At 40.4% G+C, this 26,373-nt stretch overlaps 1 protein-coding gene across 2 annotated transcripts in view; it reads right to left on the bottom strand.

Moving 5' to 3' along the window:
* The window catches only part of IQCM (IQ motif containing M), a 472,445-nt gene that overhangs the window by 363,748 nt on the left and 82,324 nt on the right, over positions 1-26,373 (bottom strand). The gene's annotated exons all lie outside the window — the stretch shown is intronic.

Genomic DNA, 26,373 nt, shown 5'->3' with positions numbered 1-26,373 from the left:
TGTCTATAAGTAGAGAGCTAAGTATCACTGGCCTATATTTCTATTTCCTGATATAATAATCATTGGCAGGTCTCCAAACATCTTTTTCCCAGTTTAACAAAGATACAAGACTAAACATAATACTATAATAAAGAAATCAACATGTCTCAATGGCTCAATATAGCTGCTATAAAAATCACAATGTGTTTGCTTCACAAAAAATATTATTTATCTATTAAAAAAATTACTTATCTATTTAGAGTTGCTTCACAAAAATATTACTTATCTATTAAAAAAAAAACAGTGAGTTAGGATAATCAGCTAATCCATTATCTACCAAAAGATACTACAGCATATGTTACGAGTTAAATTGTGTCTGCCAAAAATATGTTGAAGTCCTAAACTCCCAACACCTCAAAATGTCATCTTTTTGGAAATAGGGTCACTACAGATATAATTAGTTAAATCAAGATGATGCCATACTGGAGTAGAAAAAAAAACAAACACCATCACTCAGTCAGGACCGACTCTTTACGACACTATTGACTTTAGCATGCCTGGCTCCTCTGTCCATGGGATTCTCCAAGGCAAGAATACTGGAGTGAGGTGCCATTGCCTACTCCAGGGAACCTTCCTGACCCAGGGATTGAATGTAGGTCTCCTGCACTGCAGGCAGATTCTTTACTGTTTAAGCCACCAGGGAAGCCCAGAGTGGGCTCTTAAATCTAGTGTGACTCATGTCCTTATAAGAAGAGGATAGACACACAGACACATAGGAGAGAGCTATGTGAAGTCAGAAGCAGCGACTGGATCATGCTACCACAAGCCAAGGAATGCCTGGCGTATAATAAGCTGGAACAGAGAGAAAGAAAGGGTTGCCCCCACCCCAGAGGCTTCAGAGGGAGCATGGCCCTGCCTACACTTTAGGTTTGAACTTCTAGTGTCCAGAACTGGGAGAGAATAAATTCCTGTTGTTTTAAACTAATCAGTTTGTGGTGATTTGTTATGGCAGCCCTAACAAACTAATACACCTTATTAAAATGCTATTTTTAATTTTACGTCTTACCAGTAACTTTTGAAGAAATGACTATCATTTAACATAAAAATTAGGTAATGATAAAAGATTTGTGTTAGACATTAATGTATGAACTATGAATTCTTCAAGGAGCCTTGCTTCTTGGCATTTGCTTTAGTTACTCAAAATATTATGTGCCTTCTCATTTGTAAATTTTGGGGTAAAAATATAGACTTTTCCCCTTATCTTAAAACTAGTCCAAAAATAAGAATGAAAAAATCAGAAATGTAAACTCCTTAGGTGACATGAGACATCATCCACAACTCAGATGCAGAGCTTCCAAATATAAATTGAAGTTAAATGAGAGTGGAGGAAGGGAAAGTTAGAGATGCCTATGGTTGCAGATGTCAGACAATACAGGGAAGAACTCTCTAAAATATCTCCAGTGCCTGAGGAACAAATCCCTTTGGAAAAACAGAACTGAGATTCTGTAACAGCAAAAGCACTACATTTTCACAAGGTCTCCAGAAGTCGAGAAATGAGGCTGACTGAGGAATCACACAAATGAGGCATATTTTCAGGATTCAACCCCCTGTTGTTAAGGGGGTAAGGGGAGAGAGTCAGCAATATGAGTGGTCCTTCAGAGTAGAGATACAATGACTGGGGGGATGTAAAGACTAAAGGAAGTGTTAGTCACTCAGTCATGTCCGACTCTTGCCAACTCCATGGACTGTAGCCCACCAGGCTCCTCTGTCCATGGATTCTCCAGGCAAGAATACGGGAGTGGGTAGCCATTTCTTTCTCCAGGGGCTCTTCCTGACCCAGGGATTGAATCTGGGTCTCCTGCATTGGAGGCAGATTCTTTACCATCTGAGCCACTAGGGAAGCTCTTGTGTACAAACAGGGACCTGTGTCATTAAAGGTGATTCCCATTAACGTGGAACTCTGCTCTGACCACTAAGATATATAAAGCTCCAAGTCTCCTACAAGTGGCTGGTCTAGGAACAACTCAACACAAAGTGAGTTGTGAAAAACAGGAGGGACTAGTATAAAAAATATAAAGAAAACACTGTAGAAACAAATAAAATGGAAAAAGTGCTAAAAAAAAAAATTATGACAGATGACTACCACATGAAAAATGTTTCTGGGGGAAAAAAAGGATGAAAACTAGTGTCACAAACAGTGTAAGCATTTTGACCTCACAGATCACCTATGGCCTCTGAAGGGCAAAAAAGGTAATTGTTTCTATTAAAATAACCTCCTGAATGCACACAAAAGCTGAACAAAGATATGGTCAGACAACAGAAATAACCACTTGAGCTGAAGAAAAAAATTGTTTGCATAAATACATATGTCTTCAATAGCATTATAAGTGAAACTAGTCAGACACAGAAAGATAAATAATGTATGATCTCTCTTATATGTGGAATATATGTGTACACACACATATATATATCATTTATATACACAAATACTAAGCTTATACATGCAAAGAACAGATTGATGGCGGCCAGAGGCAGGGGAGAGAGTGTGGAAGAAATGGGTGAATGCTTTTATGTTTGTTCAATTGAATTTTTTAAAAAAGAGAAATGAAGATTGACTATTGGACAATAAAAACAGGATTGACAGAAGTACACAACATGAAAATCAACACAGTAAAGAAAAAATTTTAATGGAATAAAAGAAAATGATAGACATAGAAAACAGGCAAAGGAAGTAAAAAAGGACAAAATAATAGAACAAAATATATTAAGGACATAGTTTCAGGAGCAATTACTAAAATAAAATTAGGATGTTATAAATTGAAAGACATACTCTATATCAGGAAAGAATTGTCTCAGTTTCATACTCATCAAATCATATCTCAGAAACATGATTAGAATTCAGAAATTAAGAACTGTCTCAATAGCCAGGCAAAAAGAACACTATGCCTATAGGGAGCGAACCTTCAAGGTAAAAGACAGTGGAAAAATGTCAACAAAATACTCAAGAAAAATGAGTGTGACAGAAGATTTTTATCCTAGACTAGATGATATAGTCAATAAATAGCTAATTGAAATTTTGAGAGGGAAAAGAAGTCGGTAAATGTTATAAGTACTGATATCAACATCATTTATTCAGTTCAGTTGCCCAGATGTGTGTGAATCTTTGCAACCCCATGGGCCGCAGCACGCCAGGCTTCCTGTCTATCACCAACTCCTGCAGCTTGCTCAAACTCATGTCCATTGAGTTGGTGATGCCATCCAACCATCTCATCCTCTGTCATCCCCTTCTCCTCCCACCTTCAATCTTACCCAGCATCAGGGTCTTTTCTAATGAGTCAGCTCTTTGCATCAGGTGGCACTTCAGCTTCTGCAGCAGTCCTTCCAATGAATATTTAGGACTGATCTCCTTTAGGATGGACTGGTTGGATCTCCTTACAGTCCAAGGGACTCTCAAGAGGCTTCTCTAACACCACAGTTCAAAAGCATCAATTTTTCGGTGCTCAGCTTTCTTTATGGTCCAACTTTCATATCCATACACAACATGAGTATTGGAAAAACCATGGCTATGACTAGATGGACCTTTGTTCACAAAGCAATGTCTCTGCTTTTTAATATGCTGTCTAAGTTGGTCATAGATTTTCTTCCAACGAATCAAGGGGAAAAAGTATCATTTGGAATTAATAAATTGCATGCTCAAAAATAGGTGTATTTAAAGTATAAGGTATGCAGTAAAAGGTGACTGACTCTGGTAGTTCAGTGCATAAAGAATCAGCCTGCAATGCAGGAGATCTGGGTGTGATCTCTGGGTCGGGAAGATCAACTGGAGAAAGGAATGGCTACCCACTCCAGTATTCTTGCCATGCATGATCTCATCAACAGAGGAGCCTGGCAGGCTGCAGTCCACAGGGTCACAAGGGTCAGATATGACTTAGCAACTAAACTACCAACAAGCAATAAAAGAAAAACATAGCTAACACAATTTGGTGATGGGTTAAACTGAGGGGAAAGTGAAAGTGTTGGTCACTCAGTCGTGTCTGATTCATTGCAGCCCCATCAACTCTAGACTTTCTACATTCTTTCCATGGATTTTTCTAAGTAAGAGTAGTGGAGTGGATTGCCATTCCCTTTTCCATGGGGTTTTCCCAAGCCAGGGATGGAACCTGGGTCTCCTGCATTGCAAACAGATCCTTTACCATCTGAGACACTAAGGCAGCCCATAAATAGAGGGGTTCAGTTCAGTCGCTCAGTCATATCCAACTCTGTGCGACCCAATGGACTGCAGCAAGGCAGGCCTGCCTGTCCATCACCAACTCCCAGAGTTTACTCAAACTCATGTCCATTATGTTGGTGGACAGTCAAAGGCTTTGGCATAGTCAATAAGGCAGAAATAGACGTTTTTCTGGAACTCTCTTGCTTTTTTAATAATCCAGCGGATGTTGGCAATTTGATCTCTGGTTCCTCTGCCTTTTCTCAATCCAGCTTGAACATCTGGAAGTTCATGGTTCATGTACTGTTGAAGCCTGGCTAGGAGAATTTTCAGCATTACTTTACTAGCATGTGAGATGAGCGCAATTGTGCGGCAGTTTGAGCATTCTTTGGCATTGCCTTTCTTGGGGACTGGAATGAAAACTGACCTTTTCCAGTCCTGTGGCCCCTGTTGATTTTTCCAAATTTGTTGGCATACTGAGAGCAGCACTTTCACAGCATCATCTTTTAGGATTTGAAATAGCTCAACTGGAATTCAATCACCTCTACTAGCTTTGTTCGTAATGATGCTTCCTAAAGACCGCTTGTCTTCGCATTCCAAAAAGAGAGGGGAGGGAAGAGTATATAGATACAAATTCCATTATTTTTCACAGGAAGGGGCCATCAGTTCAGTTCAGTTCAGTTCAGTCGCTCAGTCGTGTCCGACTCTCTGCGACCCTATGAATCACAGCATGCCAGGCCTCCCTGTCCATCACCAACTCCCAGAGTTCACTCAAACTCATGTCCATCGAGTCGGTGATGCCATCCAGCCATCTCATTCTCTGTCGTCCCCGTCTCCTCCCACCCCCAATCCTTCCCAGCATCAGAGTCTTTTCCAGTGAGTCAACTCATCGCATGAGGTGGCCAAAGTATTGGAGTTTCAGCTTCAGCATCAGTCCTTCCAGTGAACACCCAGGATTGATCTCCTTTAGAATGGACTGGTTGGATCTCCTTGCAGTCCAAGGGACTCTCAAGAGTCTTCTCCAACACCACAGTTCAAAAGCATCGATTCTTCGGGGATCAGCTTTCTTCACAATCCAACTCTCACATCCATACCTGACCACGGGAAAAACCATAGCCTTGACTAGAGGGACCTTGGTTGGCAAAGTAATGTCTCTGCTTTTCAATATGCTATCTAGGTTGGTCATAACTTTCCTTCCAAGGAGTAAGCGTCTTTTAATTTCCTGGCTGCAATCAGCATCTGCAGTGATATTGGAGCCCAAAAAAATAAAGTCTGACATAGTTACGTATAAAGAAAATATGTCTTCTATTCATAAAATATTAACTGCTATGACAATTGACCTCCTGTCACAAACAACGAGAAAGACGAAAGATTTATATAAACATATGGTAAATAGGAGAGTGGAGTACTCTTCCAAAGCCAGAAAAACAGCCTGATGGGACAGAAAGAGAGCACAGAAACACACCTATGTATGGTGGACATGTAGTGTATGGCTCAGTGTCTTAAGGGTCTTATGGTGGTCTGTAAGACAGCAGGTGAAGAAGGGACTGATCAATAAATATTTCTAGAAAAATTGAGTGTCTCTATGACAGGGAAGTGGGAGAGAATGGGGAGGGATTATAACTTGATCTTTCTCTCACACCTTTCACAAAAATCACCTTTATTATGCTTAAAAACCTAAATAAATACATGAAAACAATAAATAATTTAGAAGGTAGTAATGGATGCTAATTCAATGACCTTCAGGTGACAAAGAATTTCATGTTTTTAAGACAAGATTTAAAAAAAAATAGGAATAAAGGAAACACTGGTAATTTTCCATTTCTACTTATCAGAAAACACCATAAAAGAGTACATAAAGACAAACCATGAAGCTGGAGAACTTTTTTCAACACATGTAACTGACAAGGGTAGAGTTTACATCATTTTACAAAGAGGTTTTTTTTTTTTCAACTTAATAAGAAAAAATAGAAACTCAAAAGAAAATTAGAAAAGAAAGCAACAGAACAAGATTTTTTAAAGAGGAAATCCACATGTCCAAGAAGCACATGTTAAGAATGCTCAATATCATCAAAAATTAGAAAAATGAAAATTAAACAATTTTTAAAACATTTAATCCCAACTAGTGGTTGTAAATCTATGCATTAACAATTTCAACACCTGAAGAGGTTGTGAACAATGGGAATATTTGTTCTCTGCAAGTGTAAATGTGAATTAGTATCACTCTTTTAATATTGTTCAGTCACTCAGTCATGTCTGACTCTTTTAATATACTTTGGCATTACTGAGAAGTTTAAGGTATATACAATCCATAAATCAGAAAATTCTCTCCTTGGTATAAACCCTGCTGCTGCTGCTGTTAAGTCGCTTTAGTCGTGTCCGACTCTGTGCAATCCCATAGACGGCAGCCAACAGGCTCTGCCATCCCTGGGATTCTCCAGGCAAGAACTCTGGAGTGGGTTGCCATTTCCTTCTCCTGCTGCTGCTGCTGCTAAGTCACTTCAGTCGTGTCCGACTCTCTGTGACCCCATAGACAGCAGCCCACCAGGCTCCCCCGACCCTGGGGTTCTCCAGGCAAGAACACTGGAGTGGGTTGCCATTTCCTTCTCCAATATGTGAAAGTGAAAAGTGAAAGTGAAGTCACTCGGTCATGTCTCTGACTCGTAGCGACCCCATGGACTGCAGCCAACCAGGCTTCTCCGTCCATGGGATTTTACAGGCAAGAGTACTGGAGTGGCTTGCCATTGCCTTCTCCATTCCTTCTCCTAGTGCAAGTTTATACACGTACCCCAGGAAATATATACACATGGTTCACAACAGTCCTAAAGTGAAAACAACTCAGTGTCCATCAAGAATAACCTAAAAACTTCATATATTTCTAAAGACCATTCTGTACAGCAGTGGAAATAACAAGAAGTATTGTAGTAGTATGGACAAATTTTACAAGCAATGTTGAGCCAAACAGATAAAGTACAGAAAATGCATGCAGTACAATTTAACTTACATACATTTTTAAAATATGTACAAATAATTCACCATCACTCTGGATGACAGAACTAGAGAGAAAAGCACAGGCACTGTTAACATAAAACTAGTTAATATTAAACTAGTGCGTAACTCTCAGGGGTGAATAAGTGTTCTTAGTGGCAAGGGTGAGGGTCAGGGTGATACTAGGCCCTAACGGTGTTCTGTTTTATGAGCTGTTTAGTGTTTATATGGGCTTTGCCTCCCTGGTGGCTCAGGCAATAAAAGAACCTGCATGCAATGTAGGAGACCTGGGTTTGATCCCTGGGTCAGGAAGATACCCTATAGAAGGGAATGGCTACAAACTCCATTCTTGCCTGGAGAATTCCATGGACAGAGGAGCCTGGCAGTCTACAGTCCATGGCATTGCAAAGAGCTGGACACAAGTGAGCCGAGGGGAGCTACCCCACGCCCAAGGAGCAGCTGAGAGGAGCTACCCCACGTCCAAGGTAAGGATCATCAGCTGCGCTTTGCTGGAGTAGCTGTGAAGAGATACCCCGCATCCAAGGTAAAAGAAACCCAAGTAAGATGGTAGGTGCTGAGAGAGAGCAGACAGACTGAAACCACAATCACAGACAACTGGCCAATCTGATCACATGGACCACACCTTGTCTAACTCAGTGAAACTAAGCCATGCAGAGTGGGGCCACCCAAGATGGACAGGTCATGGTGGAGAGGTCTGAGAAATGTGGTCCACTGGAGAAGGGAATGGCAAACCACTTCAGTATTCCTGCCTTGAGAAACCCATGAACAGTATGAAAAGTCAAAAAGATAGGACACTGAAAGATGAACTCCCCAGGTCGGTAGGTGCCCAAAATGCTACTGGAGATCAGTGGAGAAATAACTCCAGAAAGAATGAAGGGATGGAGCCAAAGCAAAAACAATACCCAGTTGTGGATGTGACTGGTGACAGAAGCAAGATCCGATGCTGCTGCTGCTGCTAAGTCTCTTCAGTCGTGTCCGACTCTGTGCGACCCCATAGAAGGCAGCCCACCAGGCTCCCCCGTCCCTGGGATTCTCCAGGCAAGAACACTGCAGTGGGTTGCCATTTCCTTCTCCAATGCATGAAAGTAAAAAGTGAAATTTAAGTCGCTCAGTAGTGTCCGATTCTTCACAACCCCATGGACCGCAGCCTACCAGGCGCCTCCGTCCATGGGATTTTCCAGGGAAGAGTACTGAGATCCGATGCTATAAAGAGCAAAATTGCATAGGAACCTGGAATTCTAGATCCATGAATCAGGGAAAATTGGAAGTGGTCAAACAGGAGATGGCAAGAGCGAACATAGACATTCTAGGAATCTGCGAACTAAGATGGACAGGAATAGGTGAATTTAACTCAGATGGCCATTATATCAACTATTGTGGGCAGGAATCCCTTCTAAAAAATGGAGTAGCCATCATAGTCAACAAGAGAGTCCAAAATGCAGTACTTGGATGCAATCTCAAAAATGGCAGAATGATCTCTGTTCGTTTCCAAGGCAAACCATTCAATATCATGGTAATCCAAGCCTATGCCCTGACCAGTAACGCTGAAGAAGCCGAACGGATATATGAAGACCTACAAGACCTTTTAGAACTAACACCCAAAAAAAGATGTCCTTTTCATTATACGGACTGGAATGCAAAAGTAGGAAGTCAAGAAACACCTGGAATAACAGGCAAATTTGGACTTGGAGCACGGAATGAAGCAGGGCAAAGGTTAATAGAGTTTTGCCAAGAGAACGCACTGGTCATAGAAAACACCCTCTTCCAAAAACACAAGAGAAGACTCTACACATGGACATCACCAGATGGTCAACACCAAAATCAGATTGATTATATTCTTTGCAGCCAAAGATGGAGAAGCTCTATACAGTTAGCAAAAACAAGACTAGGAGTTGACTGTGGCTCAGATCATGAACTCCTTATTGCCAAACAGACTTAAATTGAAGAAAGTGGGGGAAACCATGAGATCATTCAGGTATGACCTAAATCAAATCCCTTATGGTTATACAGTGGAAGCGAGAAATAGATTTAAGGGACTAGATCTGATAGAGTGCCTGATGAACTATGGATGAAGGTTCGTGACATTGTACAGGAGACAGGAATCAAGACCATCCCCAAGAAAAAGAAATGCAAAAAAGCAAAATGGCTGTCTGAAGAGGCCTTACAAATAGCTTTGAAAAGAAGAGAAGCGAAAAGCAAAGGAGGGAAGGAAAGATATAAGCATCTGAATGCAGAGTTCCAAAGAATAGCAAGGAGAGATAAGAAAGCCTTCCTCAGCGATCAATGCAAAGAAATAGAGGAAAAAACTGAATGGGAAAGACTAGAGATCTCTTCAAGGAAATTAGAGATTCCAAGGGAACTTTTCATGCAAAGATGGGCTCAATAAAGGGCAGAAATGGTATGGACCTAACAGAAGCAGAAGATAGTAAAAAGAGGTGGCAAGAATACACAGAAGAACTGTACGAAAAAGATCTCCACGTCCCTGATAACCACAATGGTGTGATCACTCACCTAGAGCCAGACATCCTGGAATGTGAAGTCAAGTGGGCCTTAGGAAGCATCACTACAAACAAAGCTAGTGGAGGTGATGGAATTCCAGTTGAGCTATTTCAAATCCTGAAAGATGATGCTGTGAAAGTGCTGCATTCAATATGCCAACAAATTTGGAAAAATCAACAGTGGCCACAGGACTGGAAAACGTCAGTTTTCATTCCATACCCAAAGAAAGGCAATGCCAAAGAATGCTCAAACTACTGCACAATTGCACTCATCTCACACGCTAGAAAAGTAACGCTCAAAATTCTTCAAGCCAGGCTTCAGCAATACGTGAACCATGTTCAAGCTGGTTTTAGTAAAGACAGAGGAACCAGAGATCAAATTGCTAACAATCACTGGATTGTTGAAAAAGCAAGAGAGTTCCAGAACAACATCTATGTCTGCTTTATTGACTATGCCAAAGCCTTTGACTTGTGTGGATCACAATAAACTGTGGAAAATTCTGAAAGAGACGGGAATACCAGACTACCTGACCTGCCTCTTGAGAAACCTGTATGCAGGTCAGGAAGCAACAGTTAGAACTGGACATGGAACAACAGACTGGTTCTAAATTGGAATAGGAGTACGTCAAGGCTTGTATTGTTTATTTAACTTACATGCAGAGTACATCATGAGAAATGCTGGGCTGGAAGAAGCACAAGCTGGAATCAAGATTGCTGGGAGAAATATCAATAACCTCAGATATGCAGATGACACCACCCTTATGGCAGAAATTAAGAACTAAAGAGCCTCTTGATGAAAGTGAAAGAGGAGAGTGAAAAAGTTGGCTTAAAGCTCAGCATTCAGAAAACTAAGATTATGGCATCTGGTCTGATCACTTCATGGCAAATAGACGGGGAAACAGTGGAAACAGTGGCTGACTTTATTTTGGGGGACTCCAAAATCACTGTAGATGGTGACTGCAGTCATGAAATTAAAAGATGCTTGCTCCTTGGAAGGAAAGTTATGACCAACCTAGACAGCATATTAAAAAGGAGAGACATTACTTTACCAACAAAGGTCCGTCTAGTCAAGGCTATGGTTTTTCCAGTGGTCATGTATGGATGTGAGAGTTGGACTGTGAAGAAAGCTGAGTGCCGAAGAATTGACACTTTTGAACTGTGGTGTTGGAGAAGACTCTTGAGAGTCCCTTGGACTTCAAGGAGATCCAACCAGTCCATTCTAAAGGAAATAAGTCCTGAATATTCATTGAAAGGACTGATGCTGAAACTCTAATACTCTGACCACCTGATGTGAAGAGCTGACTCACTGGAAAAGACCCTGATGCTGGGAAAGATTGAGGGCAGGAGAAGAAGGGGACGACAGAGGATGAGATGGTTGGATGGCATCACTGACTCGATGGACATGGGTTTGGGTGGACTCCAGGAGTTGGTGATGGACAGGGAGGCCTGGTGTGTTGTGAGTCATGGGGTTGCAAAGAGCTGGACACAACTGAGCGACTGAACTGAATTGAGCAACTAACACTCATTTTCACTTTCGTGCTTACGCATGGTAAACTGTGCAACTACATAAAATTCTTCATCACATCATACCATGTTTTCATTTATTTAGCAGTCTCTCTGTCATGGTGTGGTTTAATTTGCTTTTTAACATTGTGCTCCCTTGAGCATGAGGACATTGGCTGGGCAAGTGCAGACCCACATAGCTGTGCTGACAGCATGCACCCATGGGATCTTCCTTGGTCCTGTAGGCGGACCCACATCTGGGCTGGAACCTGGAAGTGGTGCTCAAGACCCCATCCTAGTATATGGAAAAGAGCACAGGAGGTGGAACCAATTGGGAACCAAGGCACCAAACTCCTAGTGCATATTTCATTATCCTATCAGACTACTCACAAACCACAAGTTTAAAGATAAAATTATTAAGAATTTCACTATGCCCACCACAGACCATTAAACCCCAAGCACTGATCCCCTTCGGAGGATGGAGTCCTTCATGATGGAAAGGCTGCACACCCATGAAGCCAACCAGCCAACATATATATAATGTTTTCTGTATATTTCCACCTGTGTGTTACATTGTGCATGCACATTTGTAGGCCCTTCTATTTCTTTCTGCAAGTGCCTGAGCACTGGGTCAGCCCTAAGCAGAAGGAAATTGAGAAGATCTGAAGGGACTGTCCATTCTAAAGGAGATCAGTCCTGCGTGCTCATTGGAAGGACTGATGCTAAAGCTGAAACTCCAATACTTTGGCCACCTCATGCGACAAGTTGACTCACTGGAAAAGACTCTGATGCTGGGAAGGATTGGTGGTGGGAGGAGAAGGGGATGACAGAGAATGAGATGGCTGGATGGCATCACCGACTCGATGGACATGAGTTTGAGTGAACTCCGGGAGTTGGTGATGGACAGGGAGGCCTGGTGGGCTGTGATTCATGGGGTCGCAAAGAGTCAGACACAACTGAGCGACTGAACTGAACTGAACTGAAGGGACTGTGCCACTAACATTTTAAATTGGCTATCAGGCTGAAACTTAGTTACCAAAATTACTCATATATCTAAATGCAGACTTCCATGTTTAAAGGTAGTTTCATAAATTAAGTATTTATAATTAAGATCACAGGCAATTAATTCCACAGCATGCTAAGCAACTGAACGTTTAATTGTCCTTGGCTACACATTTGATGCCAAGAACCTCCTACTCTCTACCTTCCTTCCTTTCCACTCACATATAACTGAAAAAATGTACTATGTTTGCTGTGATAATTAATATGATCTAACAGAAGTAGTGAAACTGCAATACTTTGGCCACCTCATGCGACAAGTTGCCTCACTGGAAAAGACTCTGATGCTGGGAAAGGTTGGGAGCGGGAGGAGAAGGGGACGACAGAGAATGAGATGGCTGGATGGCATCACCGACTCTGTGGACATGAGTTTGAGTGAACTCCGGGAGTTGGTGATGGACAGGGAGGCCTGGCATGCTGTGATTCATGGGGTGGCGGAGAGTCGGACACGACTGAGTGACTGAACTGAACTGAACTGAACAGAAGTAGATACAAATAGATTACCATCTAATACGTGACTTAATTCAGATTTCAGAGAAGAAATGGGACGGAAGGAAACCAGCAAGGTGCTCTATTTATGTTCCCTTAACACTTTCACAATAATTTTGAAAGGCAGATACACATATCTCATTCCTACAAAAGGACTCTGAGGTTTGAAACAGTAAATATCCTAACCAAGGGTATCCAAGTGGTGAGTGAGTACACACAGAGCTCTATCTTACTACAAACGTGTCCTATTACTTTTTTTGCTTCCTTTTCTTCTTTTCTAAGCATTTACTGCCCATGTGGCAAGCATTATCAAAGGAGTGAGTGACCACGTCTGGTGCAGCCCCAAATCCAAGGCTGTGCTGTCACTATGGTATCATGTGGCCATGCGCACATGAAACATAGCTGATCTGAAATGAGATGTGCTCAGTGTTAAGTAGACACCAGAATTCAAAGACTTTAGTAAGAAAAAAAAAAAAGGATGTTAAACATGTTAATTTTTCATAGTGATTACAAATTGAAACGATAGATTTTATATATATATATACATATATGTTTTTTGTGTGCTCCTCTGCCCATGGAATTCTCCAGGCAAGAATACTGGAGTGGGTTGCCATTTCCTGCTCCAGGGGATCTTCCCAACCCAGGGATCGAACACGCATCTCTTGTATCTCCAGCATTGGCAGGCAGATTCTTTACCATTGCATCACTTGATATATGTTTTAGGCTAAATAAAAATTGTATTTAAATTTTATATCATCTGCTTCTCTTACTTGTTCAATGTGGCTACTAGAAAATTTCTAATCCTAAGAATCTCACATTTTACTTCTACTGTATATCACTGGCCTAAAGATCGTCTCTCAGTCTTACTTTGGATATACAAATGAATTGCCTACCTGGAATTTTTAAATTGCAAACTAATTTCAAGATTATTTTGAATAAGAAATTTCAGATTTGAATAAACTATATTTCAAGATAAAGTTTGAATAAGAAATTTCTTGTAATTCACTAAGGAATACATCTTCTGCCCACCATCAATATTTATTCACTATATATCCAATCCCTCTTAAAATTTTAAAAACTGGCCTAAAATTAACTAAAGCTTTTTCATTTTTTTTTTTAATCCTGACAGAGTGTACGGGAAACTGAAAAATTCCTGGATTCAAGACACAAGTACTCTTATAATGTATCAAAATAGTATTTACACCCCACAGTATCTTTTATAAATTGGCTGAACACTTTTAATATCATAGCATCCATCCTCCAACATGAAAAATTTCTGCTGTTTAGAATTTGGTACATCAAAAATATTTCTCACATCTTCCTAAAGAAGATGAGGCAAGATATGTTTTCAGACAATAACACACTTGTGTTTTTATGAAATGTCTATTAACGTGAGCAGTGGGGAATCATATGACAGCTCTCTTTCCTATTGTATTTTTACATACTGAAAAAGCAAAACAAATCAATTTATAAAGGAAGATAAAGGCTAATAATCTAAAATTGTATCAGGTATAGTAACATTATTGATAAAGTGATGAAACTGACTGAAAATGTAATTTTTAAAAATATGTACAGTTGTAAGAAACACCAAATTAAGACTGTATGGGATCAACTGAAGTAAAATGCTCAAAAAATCATGTAAATTTACATCAGTCTTTAGTTTATAGCACTGAATCAGTGAAGTTGCTCAGTCATGTCCGACTCTTTGCGACCCCATGGGCTGTAGCATACCAGGATCCTCCATTCATGGAATTATCCAGCAAGAGTACTGGAGAGGGTTGCCATTTCCTTCTCCAGGAAGATCTTCCCAACACAGGGATTAAACCCAGGTCTCCCGCATTGGAAGCAGATGCTTTACCGTCTGAGCCACGACGGAAGCCAGGAAGTTTACAACATTATATGTACCACAAAATACCCAATTTATAAGCTCATCTTATATCAAATCATTCTGTTTGCTTTGAAATACATACTTCAGTTCAGTTCAGTCACTCAGTTGTGTCCGATTCTTGCAACCGCATGGACTGCAGCACGCCAGGCCTCCTTGTCTATCACCAACTCCCAGACTTAAACTCATGTCCACTGAGTCAGTGATGCCATCCAACCATCTCATCCTCTGTCATCCCCTTCTCCTCCTGCCCTCAATCTTTCCCAGCATCAGGGTCTTTTCAACAGAATCAGCTCTTCACATCAGGTGGCCAAAGTACTGGAGTTTCAGCTTCAACATCAGTCCTTCCAATGAAGACCCAGGACTGATCTCCTTTAGGATGGACTGGTTGGATCTCCTTGCAGTCCAAGGGACTCTCAAGAGTCTTCTCCAACACCACAGTTCGAAAGCATCACTTCTTCAGCGTTCAGCTTCCTTTATAGTCCAGCTCTCATGTCCATACATGACTACTAGAAAAATCATAACTTTGACTAGACGGACATTTGTTGGCAAAGGAATGTCTCTGCTTTTTAATATGCTGTCTAGGTCGGACACGACTGAGCGACTTCACTTTTACTTTTCACTGTCACACATTGGAGAAGGAAATGGCAACCCACTCCAGTGTTCTTGCCTGGAGAATCCCAGGGACAGGGGAGCCTGGTGGGCTTCCATCTATGGGGTCACACAGAGTTGGACATGACTGAAATGACTTAGCAGCAGCAGCAGCAGCAGGTTGGTCATAACTTTCCTTCTGAGGAGTAAGCATCTTTTAATTTCATGGCTGCAGTCACCATCTGCAGTGATTTTGGAGCCCCCCAAAATAAAGTCTGCCACTGTTTCCCCATCTATTTGCCATGAAGTGATGGGACCGGATGCCATGATCTTAGTTTTCTGAATGTTGAGCTTTAAGCCAACTTTTTCACTCTCCTCTTTCACTTTCACAGGGAGATATCTTATAATAACCTATAACGGAAAAGAATCTGAAAAAAAATAGATATATATAATAAAGATTGAGGCGCAGGAGGAGAAGGATGATACAGTTGGATGGCATCACCAAATGAGTGGATGTGAATTTGAGCAAACTCTGCGAGATGGTGAAGGAAAGAAAAGCCTGATGTTCTTCAGTCTGTGGGGCTGCAGAGAGTCAAACATGACTGAGCAACTACAACATATATATGTGTGTGTGTGTGTATATGTACTTATAACTGAAAGTAACACAACACTGAAAGTTAACTATACTTCAATTAAATAGGTAAATATACACAAGGCAAGCATCAACTACTTCTCACCCCACCTGCTGTGATATAGTGGCATTCTGCATAAAACAATCTATTTAGAGATTTTACTATTTCAGATTTTGCTACTTAAAAAAAAAAAAAATCTGTCTTCTGCTTCCAAAATGAGTTGAGATTCCATCCCTCCCTTCAGCTGTTTTCACACAGTGTCAGAGGCAGAACAAAGAACATGTTCTTTTCCTCCACTGAGACTGAGTGCTGTGAACTGAACTGTGTCCCCACAAAACGTGCATGTTGAAACTCTGTCCATCAATGTGACAGTATTTGGAGATGGCTCCTTTGGAAGATAATTAGGTTCAGATGAGATCATGAGTGTGGGGTACTCATAATGGGATTAGTGGCCAGGAAGGGACCAGAGACCTCTCTCTCTTTGAATGTATGGTCTGAGAAAAGGCCAGGTGAAACAAACAGCTACAAGGCTGCTGCCTGACAGTAAGGAAGAGGTCTCCCATCAGTACCGAACCAAGCTGGCTTGCATGGTTGACCATGCATGGTGACTTGCAACCACCTTGATCTCAGATTTCCAATGTCCGGAACTGTGAGTAAACTTATGTTGTTTAACCCAGGCAGTCATAGTATTTTGTATGGTAACCCAAGCTAACTAGTACACTGAATAAGTCCTAGAGTGGCAGGCAGACAAAGAAGGATACACATGTAAATGGAAGAGAATTCTCTGACAGCCATTGGGGGGAAAAATGAAATGGATATTTACACCATTTTAATGCAGGGTAACTATTAAGACTTAACTAAAATAAATAATGGGCTTCACTGATAGATCAGTTGGAAAAGAATCCTAGGTTTTAAAAAGATGCTAAGGGAATACAAGAAGGAAATAAATCAAGAAGTTAACTATGGGAAGGGTGGAAGCACTAATGGACAAGTTTATCATTATTCCAAATGTTCTTTAATATCAGTTCAATTCAGTCGCTCAGTCGTGTCCGACTCTTTGTGACTCCATGAAAACACAGCACACCAGGCCTCCCTGTCCATCACCAACTCCCAGAGTTCACTCAAACTCATGTCCATCGAGTCGGTGATGCCATCCAGCCATCTCATTCTCTGTCGTCCCCTTCTCCTCCCGCCCCCAACCTTTCCCAGCATCAGAATCTTTTCCAGTGAGTCAACTTGTCGCATGAGGTGGCCAAAGTATTGCAATTTCAGCTTTAGCGTCAGTCCTTTCAATGAACACCCAGGATTGATCTCCTTTAGAATGGTCTGGTTGGATCTCCTTGCAGTCCAAGGGACTCTCAAGAGTCTTCTCCAGCACCACAGTTCAAAAGCATCAATTCTTCGGCGATCAGCTTTCTTCTCAGTCCAACTCTCACATCCATACATGACCACGGGAAAAACCATAGCCTTGACTAAGTGGACTTCGGTTGGCAAAGTAATGTCTCTGCTTTTTAATATACTATCTAGGCTGGTCATAACTTTCCTTCCAAGGAGTAAGTCTTTAAATTTCATGGCTGCAATCAGCATCTGCAGTGATTTTGGAGCCCAAAAAAATAAAGTCTGACACTGTTTCCACTGTTTTCCCATTTATTTCCAATGAAGTGATGGGACCAGATGCCATGATCTTTGTTTTCTGAATGTTGAGCTTCAAGCCAACCTTTTCACTCTCCTCTTTCACTTTTATCAAGAGGCTTTTGAGTTCCTCTTCACTTTCTGCGATAAGGGTGGTGTCATCTGCATATCTGAGGTTATTGATATTTCTCCCAGCAATCATGATTCCAGCTTGTGCTTCCTAGAGCCCAGTGTTCCTCATGATGTACTGTGCATATAACTTAAATAAGCAGGGTGACAATACACGGCCTTGACGTACTCCTTTTCCTATCTGGAACCAGTCTGTTGTTCCATGTACAGTTCTAACTATTGCTTCCTGACCTGCATATAGGTTTCTCAAGAGGCAGGTCAGGTGGTCTGGTATTCCCATCTGTTTCAGAATGTTCCACAGTTTATTGTGATCCACACAGTCAAAGGCTTTGGCATTGTCAATGAAGCAGAAATAGATGTTTTTCTGGGACTCTCTTGCTTTCTCCATGATCCAGCGGATGTTGGCAATTTGATCTCTGGTGCCTCTGCCTTTTCTAAAACCTGCTTGAACACCTGGGAGTTCACGGTTCACATATTGCTAAAGCCTGGCTTGGAGAATTTTGAGCATGACTTTACCAACGTTTGAGATGAGTGCAATTGTGCGGTAGTTTGAGCATTCTTTGGCATTGCCTTACTTTGGGATTGGAATGAAGACTGACCTTTACAGTCCTGTGGCCACTGCTGGGTTTTCCAAATTTGCTGGCATATTGAGTGTAGCACTTTCACAGCATCATCATTCAGGATTTGAAATAGCTCAACTGGAATTCCATCACCTCCACTAGCTTTGTTCGTAGTGATGCTTTCTAAGGCCCACTTGACTTCACATTCCAAGATGTCTGGCTCTAGGTGAGTGATCACGCCATCGTGATTATCTTGGTCATGAAGATCTTTTTTTTACAGTTCTTCTGTGTATTCTTGCCACCTCTTCTTAATATCTTCTGCTTCTGTTAGGTCCATACCATTTCTGTCCTTTATCGAGCCCATCTTTGCATGAAATGTTCCCTTGATATCTCTCATTTTCTTGAAGAGATCTCTAGTCTTTCCTATTCTGTTGTTTTCCTCTTTTTCTTTGCATTGATCGCTGAGGAAGGCTTTCTTATCTCACCTTGCTATTCTTTGGAACTCTGCATTCAGATGCTTATATCTTTCCTTTCCTCCTTTGCTTTTTGCTTCTCTTCTTTTCTCAGCTATTTGTAAGGCCTCCTCAGACAGCCATTTCGCTCTTTTGCATTTCTTTTCCATGGGGATGGTCTTGGTCCCTGTCTCCTGTACAATGTCACGAACCTCCGTCCAGAGTTCATCAGGCACTCTATCTATCAGATCTAGTCCCTTAAATCTATTTCTTACTTCCACTCTATAATCATAAGGGATAAGATTTAGGTCATATCTGAATGGTCTAGTGGTTTTCCCTACTTTCTTCAATTTAAGTCTGTTTGGCAATAAGGAGTTCATGATTTGAGTCACAGTCAGCCTCTGGTCTTGTTTTTGCTAACTGTATCGAGCTTTCTCCATCTTTGGCTGCAAAGAATATACTCAATCTGATTTCTGTGTTGACCATCTGGTGATGTCCATGTGTAGAGTCTTCTCTTGTGTTGTTGGAAGAGGGTGTTTGCTGTGACCAGTGCGTTCTCTTGACAAAACTCTATTAGTATTTGCCCTGCTTCATTCCGTGCTCCAAGGCCAAACTTGCCTGTTACTCCAGGTGTTTCTTGACTTCCTACTTTTGCATTCCAATCCCCTATAATGAAAAGGACATATTTTTTGGGTGCTATTTCTAAAAGGTCTTGTAGGTCTTCATAGAACCATTCAACTTTGGCTTCTTCATCATTACTGGTTGGAGAATCGGCTTGTGTATATAGGAAGTTAAAATTATCAATGTATAAACCAGATAAACTACGAGAAGTAGTAAGACAATTTTTAAAAATGTCACAGGGACATAAGGTTCACACAGAAAGATGATCTGCATTTCTATATTTCAGAAAAGATGGTGGTGGTGAAATAAAATTTTAAATACCATATGAAACAGCATAAAAAACATCAAATGCATAAATGAATATCTTTTTCAAAATGCAAAAAACTATAAAATACTAATGAGACCATTCTAAAAGGCATAAACAGAAGGATATTTCACAACCATCTGTATTTCATTCTAAAAATTTCTAAGGTTTTCTTAAATTTTAATCTACATAGAATCAAGTTAATCTTGTGTGGACCACAATAAACTGGAAAATTCTGAAAGAGATGGGAATCCCAGACCAGCTGACCTGCCTCTTGAGAAACTTGTATGCAGGTCAGGAAGCAACAGTTAGAACTGGACATGGAACAACAGACTGGTTCCAAATAGGAAAAGGAGTACGTCAAGGCTGTGTATTGTCACCCTGCTTATTTAACTTATATGCAGAGTACATCATGAGAAACGCTGGCTGGAAGAAGCACAAGCTGGAATCAAGATTGCTGGGAGAAATATCAATAACCTCAGATATGCAGATGACACCACCCTTATGGCAGAAAGTGAAGAAGAACTAAAGAGCCTCTTGATGAAAGTGAAAGAGGAGAGTGAAAAATTGGCTTAAAGCTCAACATTCAGAAAACTAAGATCATGGCATCCAGTCCCATCATTTCATGGCAAATATGGGGAAACAGTGCTGATTTTATTTCTCTGGGCTCCAAAATTGCTGCAGATGGTGACTGCAGCCATTAAAAGACGATTACTCCTTGAAAGAAAAGGTATGACCAGCCTAGAGAGCATAGTAAAAAGCAGAGACATTACTTTGCCAACAAAGGTCCGTCTAGTCAAGGCTACGGTTTTTCCAGTGGTCATGTATGGATGTGAGAGTTGGATTGTGAAGAAAGCTGAGTGCCAAAGAATTGATGCTTTTGAACTGTGGTGCTGGAGAAGACTCTTGAGTCCCTTGGACTGCAAGGAGATCCAACCAGTCCATTCTAAAGATCAATCCTGGGTGTTCATTGGAAGGACTGATGCTAAAGCTGAAATTCCAATATTTTGGCCACCTCATGCGACAAGTTGACTCACTGGAAAAGACTCTGATGCTGGGAGGGATTGGGGGCAGGAGGAGACGGGGATGACAGAGAATGAGATGGCTGGATGGCATCACCGACTCGATGGACATGAGTTTGAGTGAACTCCGGGAGTTGGTGATGGACAGGGTGGCCTGGTGTGCTGTGATTCGTGGGGTTGCAAAGAATCGGACATGACTGAGTGACTGAAGTGAAACAAACAGTAGCTTTAATAATTAATGATAATTATGGTACGGTTTCTGAGTTTAAGGTTTTAAAAAAGACAAAATTGAAATAATGGACAACGATAGTATAAAATTCAAAATGGAGGCAGAGCAAACCTAAAGTACTTCATAGCCCTGTTATTACCCCAGAGAAGATAATATTGATTTAAATACAGTAAATGAGGAAAAATGTTTTTTATCAAAGACACCTTAGATAAAGTGAAAAAGCAACAAAACTAACAAAGGATAGTAGCAAGAATTTAAGAGAATTCCTCCAAATCTGTGGTGGAAGCAAAGGAATAGGATTTGCAAGAGGCACACAAGTAGATGATAGTTGCCGTCCATATTATACTCTTTTGGCTGTGGGATGATTTTGTTTGTGTTCATTATACTACTAAATAAGACAAAAAGTAAATTGGAAGAGAGTTCATGGACAAGTGAAAATAATGCATCAAGAAACAAGGATTTCTATTAATCTAATTCTAGATACCTGAGGCTGGACAATAAATACATGCACATATAATTGTTGGTAGACATGTAGAGAAAAGTGATGTTCTATTTTGGTTTTTGTTTTGTTTTTTTAATTAGGAAAGCTGTAGACCACCAGGAAGAAGTCTAAAAACAAATTCAGTTCAGTCGCTCAGTCATGTCCGACTCTTTGCGACACCATGGACTACAGTATGCCAGGCCTCCCTGTCCATCACCAACTCCCAGAGTTTACTCAAACTCATGTCCCTTAAGTCGGTGATGCCATCCAGCCATCTCATCCTCTGTCATCCCCTTCTCCTCTTGCCTTCAATCTTTCCCAGCATCAGGGTCTTCTCAAATCAGTGAACTCTTCGCATCAGGTGGCCAAAGTATTGGAGTTTCAGCTTCAACATCAGTCCTTCCAATGAACACGCAGGACTGATCTCCTTTAGAGTGGACTGGTTGGATCTCCTTGCAGTCCAAGGGACTCTCAAGAGTCTTCTCCAACACCACAGTTCAAAAGTATCAATTCTTCGGCACTCAGCTGTCTTCACAGTCCAACACTCACATCCATACATGACCACGGGAAAAACCATAGCCTTGATTAGATGGACCTTTGTTGGCAAAGTAATGTCTCTGCTTTTTAATATGCTGTCTAGGTTGGTCATACCTTTTCTTGCAGGAGTGTCTTTTAATTTCATGGCAGCAGTCACCATCTGCAGTGATTTTGTAGCCCAAGAAAATAAAGTTTGCCGTTGTTTCCCCATCTATTTGCTATGAAGTGATGGGACTGGATGCCATGATCTTAGTTTTCTGAATGTTGAGTTTAAGCCAAATTTTTCACTTTCATCAAGAGGCTCTTTAGTTCTTCTTCACTTTCTGCCATAAGCGTGGTATCATCTGCATATCTGAGGTTATTGATATTTCTCCCAGCAATCTTGATTCCAGCTTGTGCTTCATCCAGCCCAGCATTTCTCATGATGTACTCTGAATATAAGTTAAATAAGCACAGTGACAATATAGAGCCTTGATGTACTCCTTTTTCCTATATGGAACCAGTTTGTTAATTACTCTAAGGAATATTAAACCTTCATGGAATCTTATATTTTTTGGTTTTATTATTTTTTCCCTCTCCTGGCAGTCCAGCCAAGGTTTCTAAATTATTTCATATTACATTTAACTTGTATTTTCCAGTGTCCTGTATCCAGAAGCTTTTCCTTACATACCTGTTCACCACATACTCAGAAACACACACATGGGGCTGTAATTTTTTTCAGCTGTAACTTTTTTATTAAAAATGAAAACAGCACATTTGAGCTCTACTGGTGAAAATATTATTCTAATAAATTAGATAAATTTCTCACTGAATATAAAAAATATGAAAATTGATACCACTCTTTTAGAAAATATAATAGCAGTATCTTCATTCATCCAACAAAATATAATGAGCACTTTCTATGTTTCAGGAATGACCTGGGTCCATGGGCTTTAGTAATGAATTAATTAGTCAAAACTATCTGCATTCATGGAGATTATCTTCTAGCAAGAGAAACAGACAAAACCAGAGAAGTAAAATAGTAGTAAAATGTCCTAATGCCTTAAGTGTTAGAGATCAAAATAAAGCAAGACTGGTAGATGGGGCTGGGAGGCATAGCTGCTACTCTAATACGCTGGTCAGGGACACCCCACAGATCAGGAGGCATATGGACAAAGCCCAGAATGGTGGCTCAGTGGTAAAGAATCTGCTTGTAATGCAGGAGCTATGGGTTCAATTCCTGGGTTCGGAAGATCCCCTGGAGAAGGGGATAATCTTGCCTGGGAAATCCCATGGACAGAGGAGCCTGATGGGCTACAGTCCATGCGGTCGCAAGAGTCAAACACAACTTATGACTGAACCACCACCACAAGAATCGGTAATGGAGTAATGATGTGATGTCTGAGGTCAAGAGCTTTCCGGGCAGAAAGCAACATGTACACAGTTACTGAGTTGGAGATGTTAAGTTCGAAATGCCTAATAACAACCTAGGCAGAAATGCTGATTAAGCATTTGAATGTGAGCTGGAGTTGAAGAGAATGACCAGGCTGGAGATACAGATTTAGAGTCATCTGCATATAAATGGTAGTTAAACCTACGGATTGGATAAAATTACCACCAGAATGATTATAGCTGAGAAAAAATTCAAAAAGTGATCGCCAGGCCTACAAACATTTTATTTAGGGAATTGTAGCTAATTACTACTCTATTAAGCAGTAGGATGTATGTTATACATTTTACAAGCGTTATCTAAAAAATTCTAGGTAGGTATTGTTATTATTCCTCATTTAAACAATGTAGAAACTGAGTCACAGAATGATTAACTTAGATAAGGTTTTCCAGCTCGAAACTGGGAGAGCCAGAATTCTAACCTCATTAAAGTAACTGCAGAAACTCCAGTGTCTTCACTCTTAATCACTGTGCTGCTGCTGCTGCTGCTAAGTCACTTCAGTCGTGTCCGCCTCTGTGCGACCCCATAGACGAAGCCCACCAGGCTTCCCCCGTCCCTGGGATTCTCCAGGCAAGAACACTGGAGTGGCTTGCCATTATACGGCTTTAAAGGGCAAGACTTCAGGTGGTACAAGGTACATACATTTATATATATATATATATATATATATATATATATAACAGAGAAGGCAATGGCAAGCCACTCCAGTACTCCTGCCTAGAAAATCCCATGGATGGAGGAGCCTGGTAGGCTGCAGTCTGTGGGGTCGCTAAGGGTCGGACGCGACTGGGCGACTTCACTTTCACTTTTCACTTTCACACATTGGAGAAGGAAATGGCAACCCACTCCAGTGTTCTTGCCTGGAGAATCCCAGGGATGGGTGAGCCTGGTGGGCTTCTGTCTATGAGGTCGCACAGAGTCGGACACGACTGAAGTGACTTAGCAGCATATATATAAATAATACTATTATGCATTATACATTTTATAAGTCAAATGGACTGAAATCATGACTCTGCCTTAATTCCTATGTTCTAATTTCCTTTTCTTTTTCCTTTAATAATTTTTTATCCTAAAAAAAATTAACTGGGCAAATTTAAGAGCCCAGTAAATTACCATACACCCCAGAGAAACCACAACTTCACATTCTTTCACAATTTAAGCAACATTCTGTTATTAAACAGATTTCAGTGGCTGTTTTCAGACATTCAGTGAAGCTATAACTTACTAGAGTTATAATAATATGTGGAGAAAAAGTTTTGTTGTGCAAATGTTTAGAATATAGCCTCAAAATGAACTAAAAAATTGACAAGCATAAAAATATATTCATTATTTTTTCATCCAAAACACAAAGCCAGGACCATACCTCAGTTATTCAAAAAGAAAATCAACATTTTCCATATTTTGCTAATAGCTTACATAAAATAAGTTTATGACCACAGGGCTTCAGATATTTCTGCCCCTATTTTTTTTTTAATGTTGCAATTATAAAAGAGTGGTTTTGCTTAAAACAAAACAAAATAAAACAAAAACTTCACATACAACAAAACAGGGATGAAATTCCCATTCTTATTGGATTAAAAATACATTTCGATTTAAGGAAAAAAAAGCGCTACCCTGCAGCATTTGGAAATAATTATTTTTATTGCAATCTTTACACTTTTAGCCAGTTCAACCTTTAAATTTCCCATGATGTTTATGGGTATTGAGAGACTTAGATCGTGAAACTAATAATCTACCCAACAATTTGCTTTTAAAACATATGAAAAACACTGTATAACATTCTACTTATTATGGTAGATTAAATTTATTCTGATTAAACAAGAACTGTAAAAGTACTGTGTCCAGTGCTATCCTTTTGCATGTTTATATTCACTGCTGTTATTATATTTTCCCAAGTTCTTTTTTCTTTTATCAGTTATCAAGTTTTAGCCTACTGTGTAGAAACAGAAACATAGAGATATATAGGATATTCCATTCGAGTAGCTTCTCCTTTTATCTTCACTTATTCGTTTAACAAATATTTATTAATGCCCAATATGTGCCAGTCACTGTGATAAGTATAGGAATTCTTTAGCTTCCAAGAAGCTATAGTTCTATTAGTACTGATAAATATTTTAGATATTTCAGCAGAACATTTTTGCACAGATAGAATCTTTAGCAAATCTCAAATCACATCATGTAGGGATCTGCCCATTCTGCCAACCCTCTAGTCACAATTTCACAATAATCTATAGCTAGTGACTGGGATTCTCTCAACAACTATTTTAGAAGAAAGGTCTTCCATCTTTTCTTTAGCACTAAACAAACAGCAGTCGAGACCCTGTATAGTAAGCTCCACAGGTACAGAGAAAGATTCACATTTCTAATTTCAGATTAGAGCCATGAGAATTATTGAACCCTTAAATGGACTGATACGCCCCCTACAAAATGGAAAGAAACATGTGATTTACCTGAGGTGGATGGTATTTGAAAGCAGAGGTTTTCATCAACCCTTAGGATGATCCGGAATAAACGCTAAAGTAAAGTGAAAGTCGCTCAGTCGTGTCCGACTCCTCACATGGACTGTATCCAGGCCAGAATACTGGAGTGGATAGTAGTTCCCTTCTCCAGCAGATTTTCTCAACCCAAGGATCGAACCCAGGTATCCCTCACTGCAGGCAACTTCTTTACCAGCTAAGCCACCAGGAAAGCCTAGCCTATCCCTTCTCCAGCCAATCTTCCCGACCCAGGAATCAAAGCCAGGTCTCCAGCATTGTAGGCGGATTCTTTACCACCTGAGCTACCAGGAAAGCCCTGAATAAACCATAAATGTCACACAATTCGTAGAACTTCCACTTTGTAGAAGCTTTCAGGGTTATCAAATTTCAAGATCATTATCTATTAAAACTATTTCACCCACTGGATCCTATACCATATGAGGGATATTTGACAGCGTTTACCTCTTCACATACATACTTAATTCTAGACTCAACTGAGACTTACACATTATTCTACTACTCTGAGGCTTCAAATTATCTGATCGAGCCTTATAAGAATTTAAACTATGGACAAATATAACCAAAAATTTTAAACAGGCCTATTATGTGTTCAAGATTCTGATATTATATTCACAAATACTAATAGTT

This window comes from Moschus berezovskii, chromosome 19 (genome assembly GCF_049115385.1).
Source record: "Moschus berezovskii isolate FMDL1 chromosome 19, NW_MosBer_1.0, whole genome shotgun sequence".
In the NCBI taxonomy this organism is placed as follows: Eukaryota; Metazoa; Chordata; class Mammalia; order Artiodactyla; family Moschidae; genus Moschus; species Moschus berezovskii.
The sequence above is the reverse complement of the archived record's forward strand: the minus strand, read 5'-3'. Positions and strand labels throughout refer to the sequence as shown.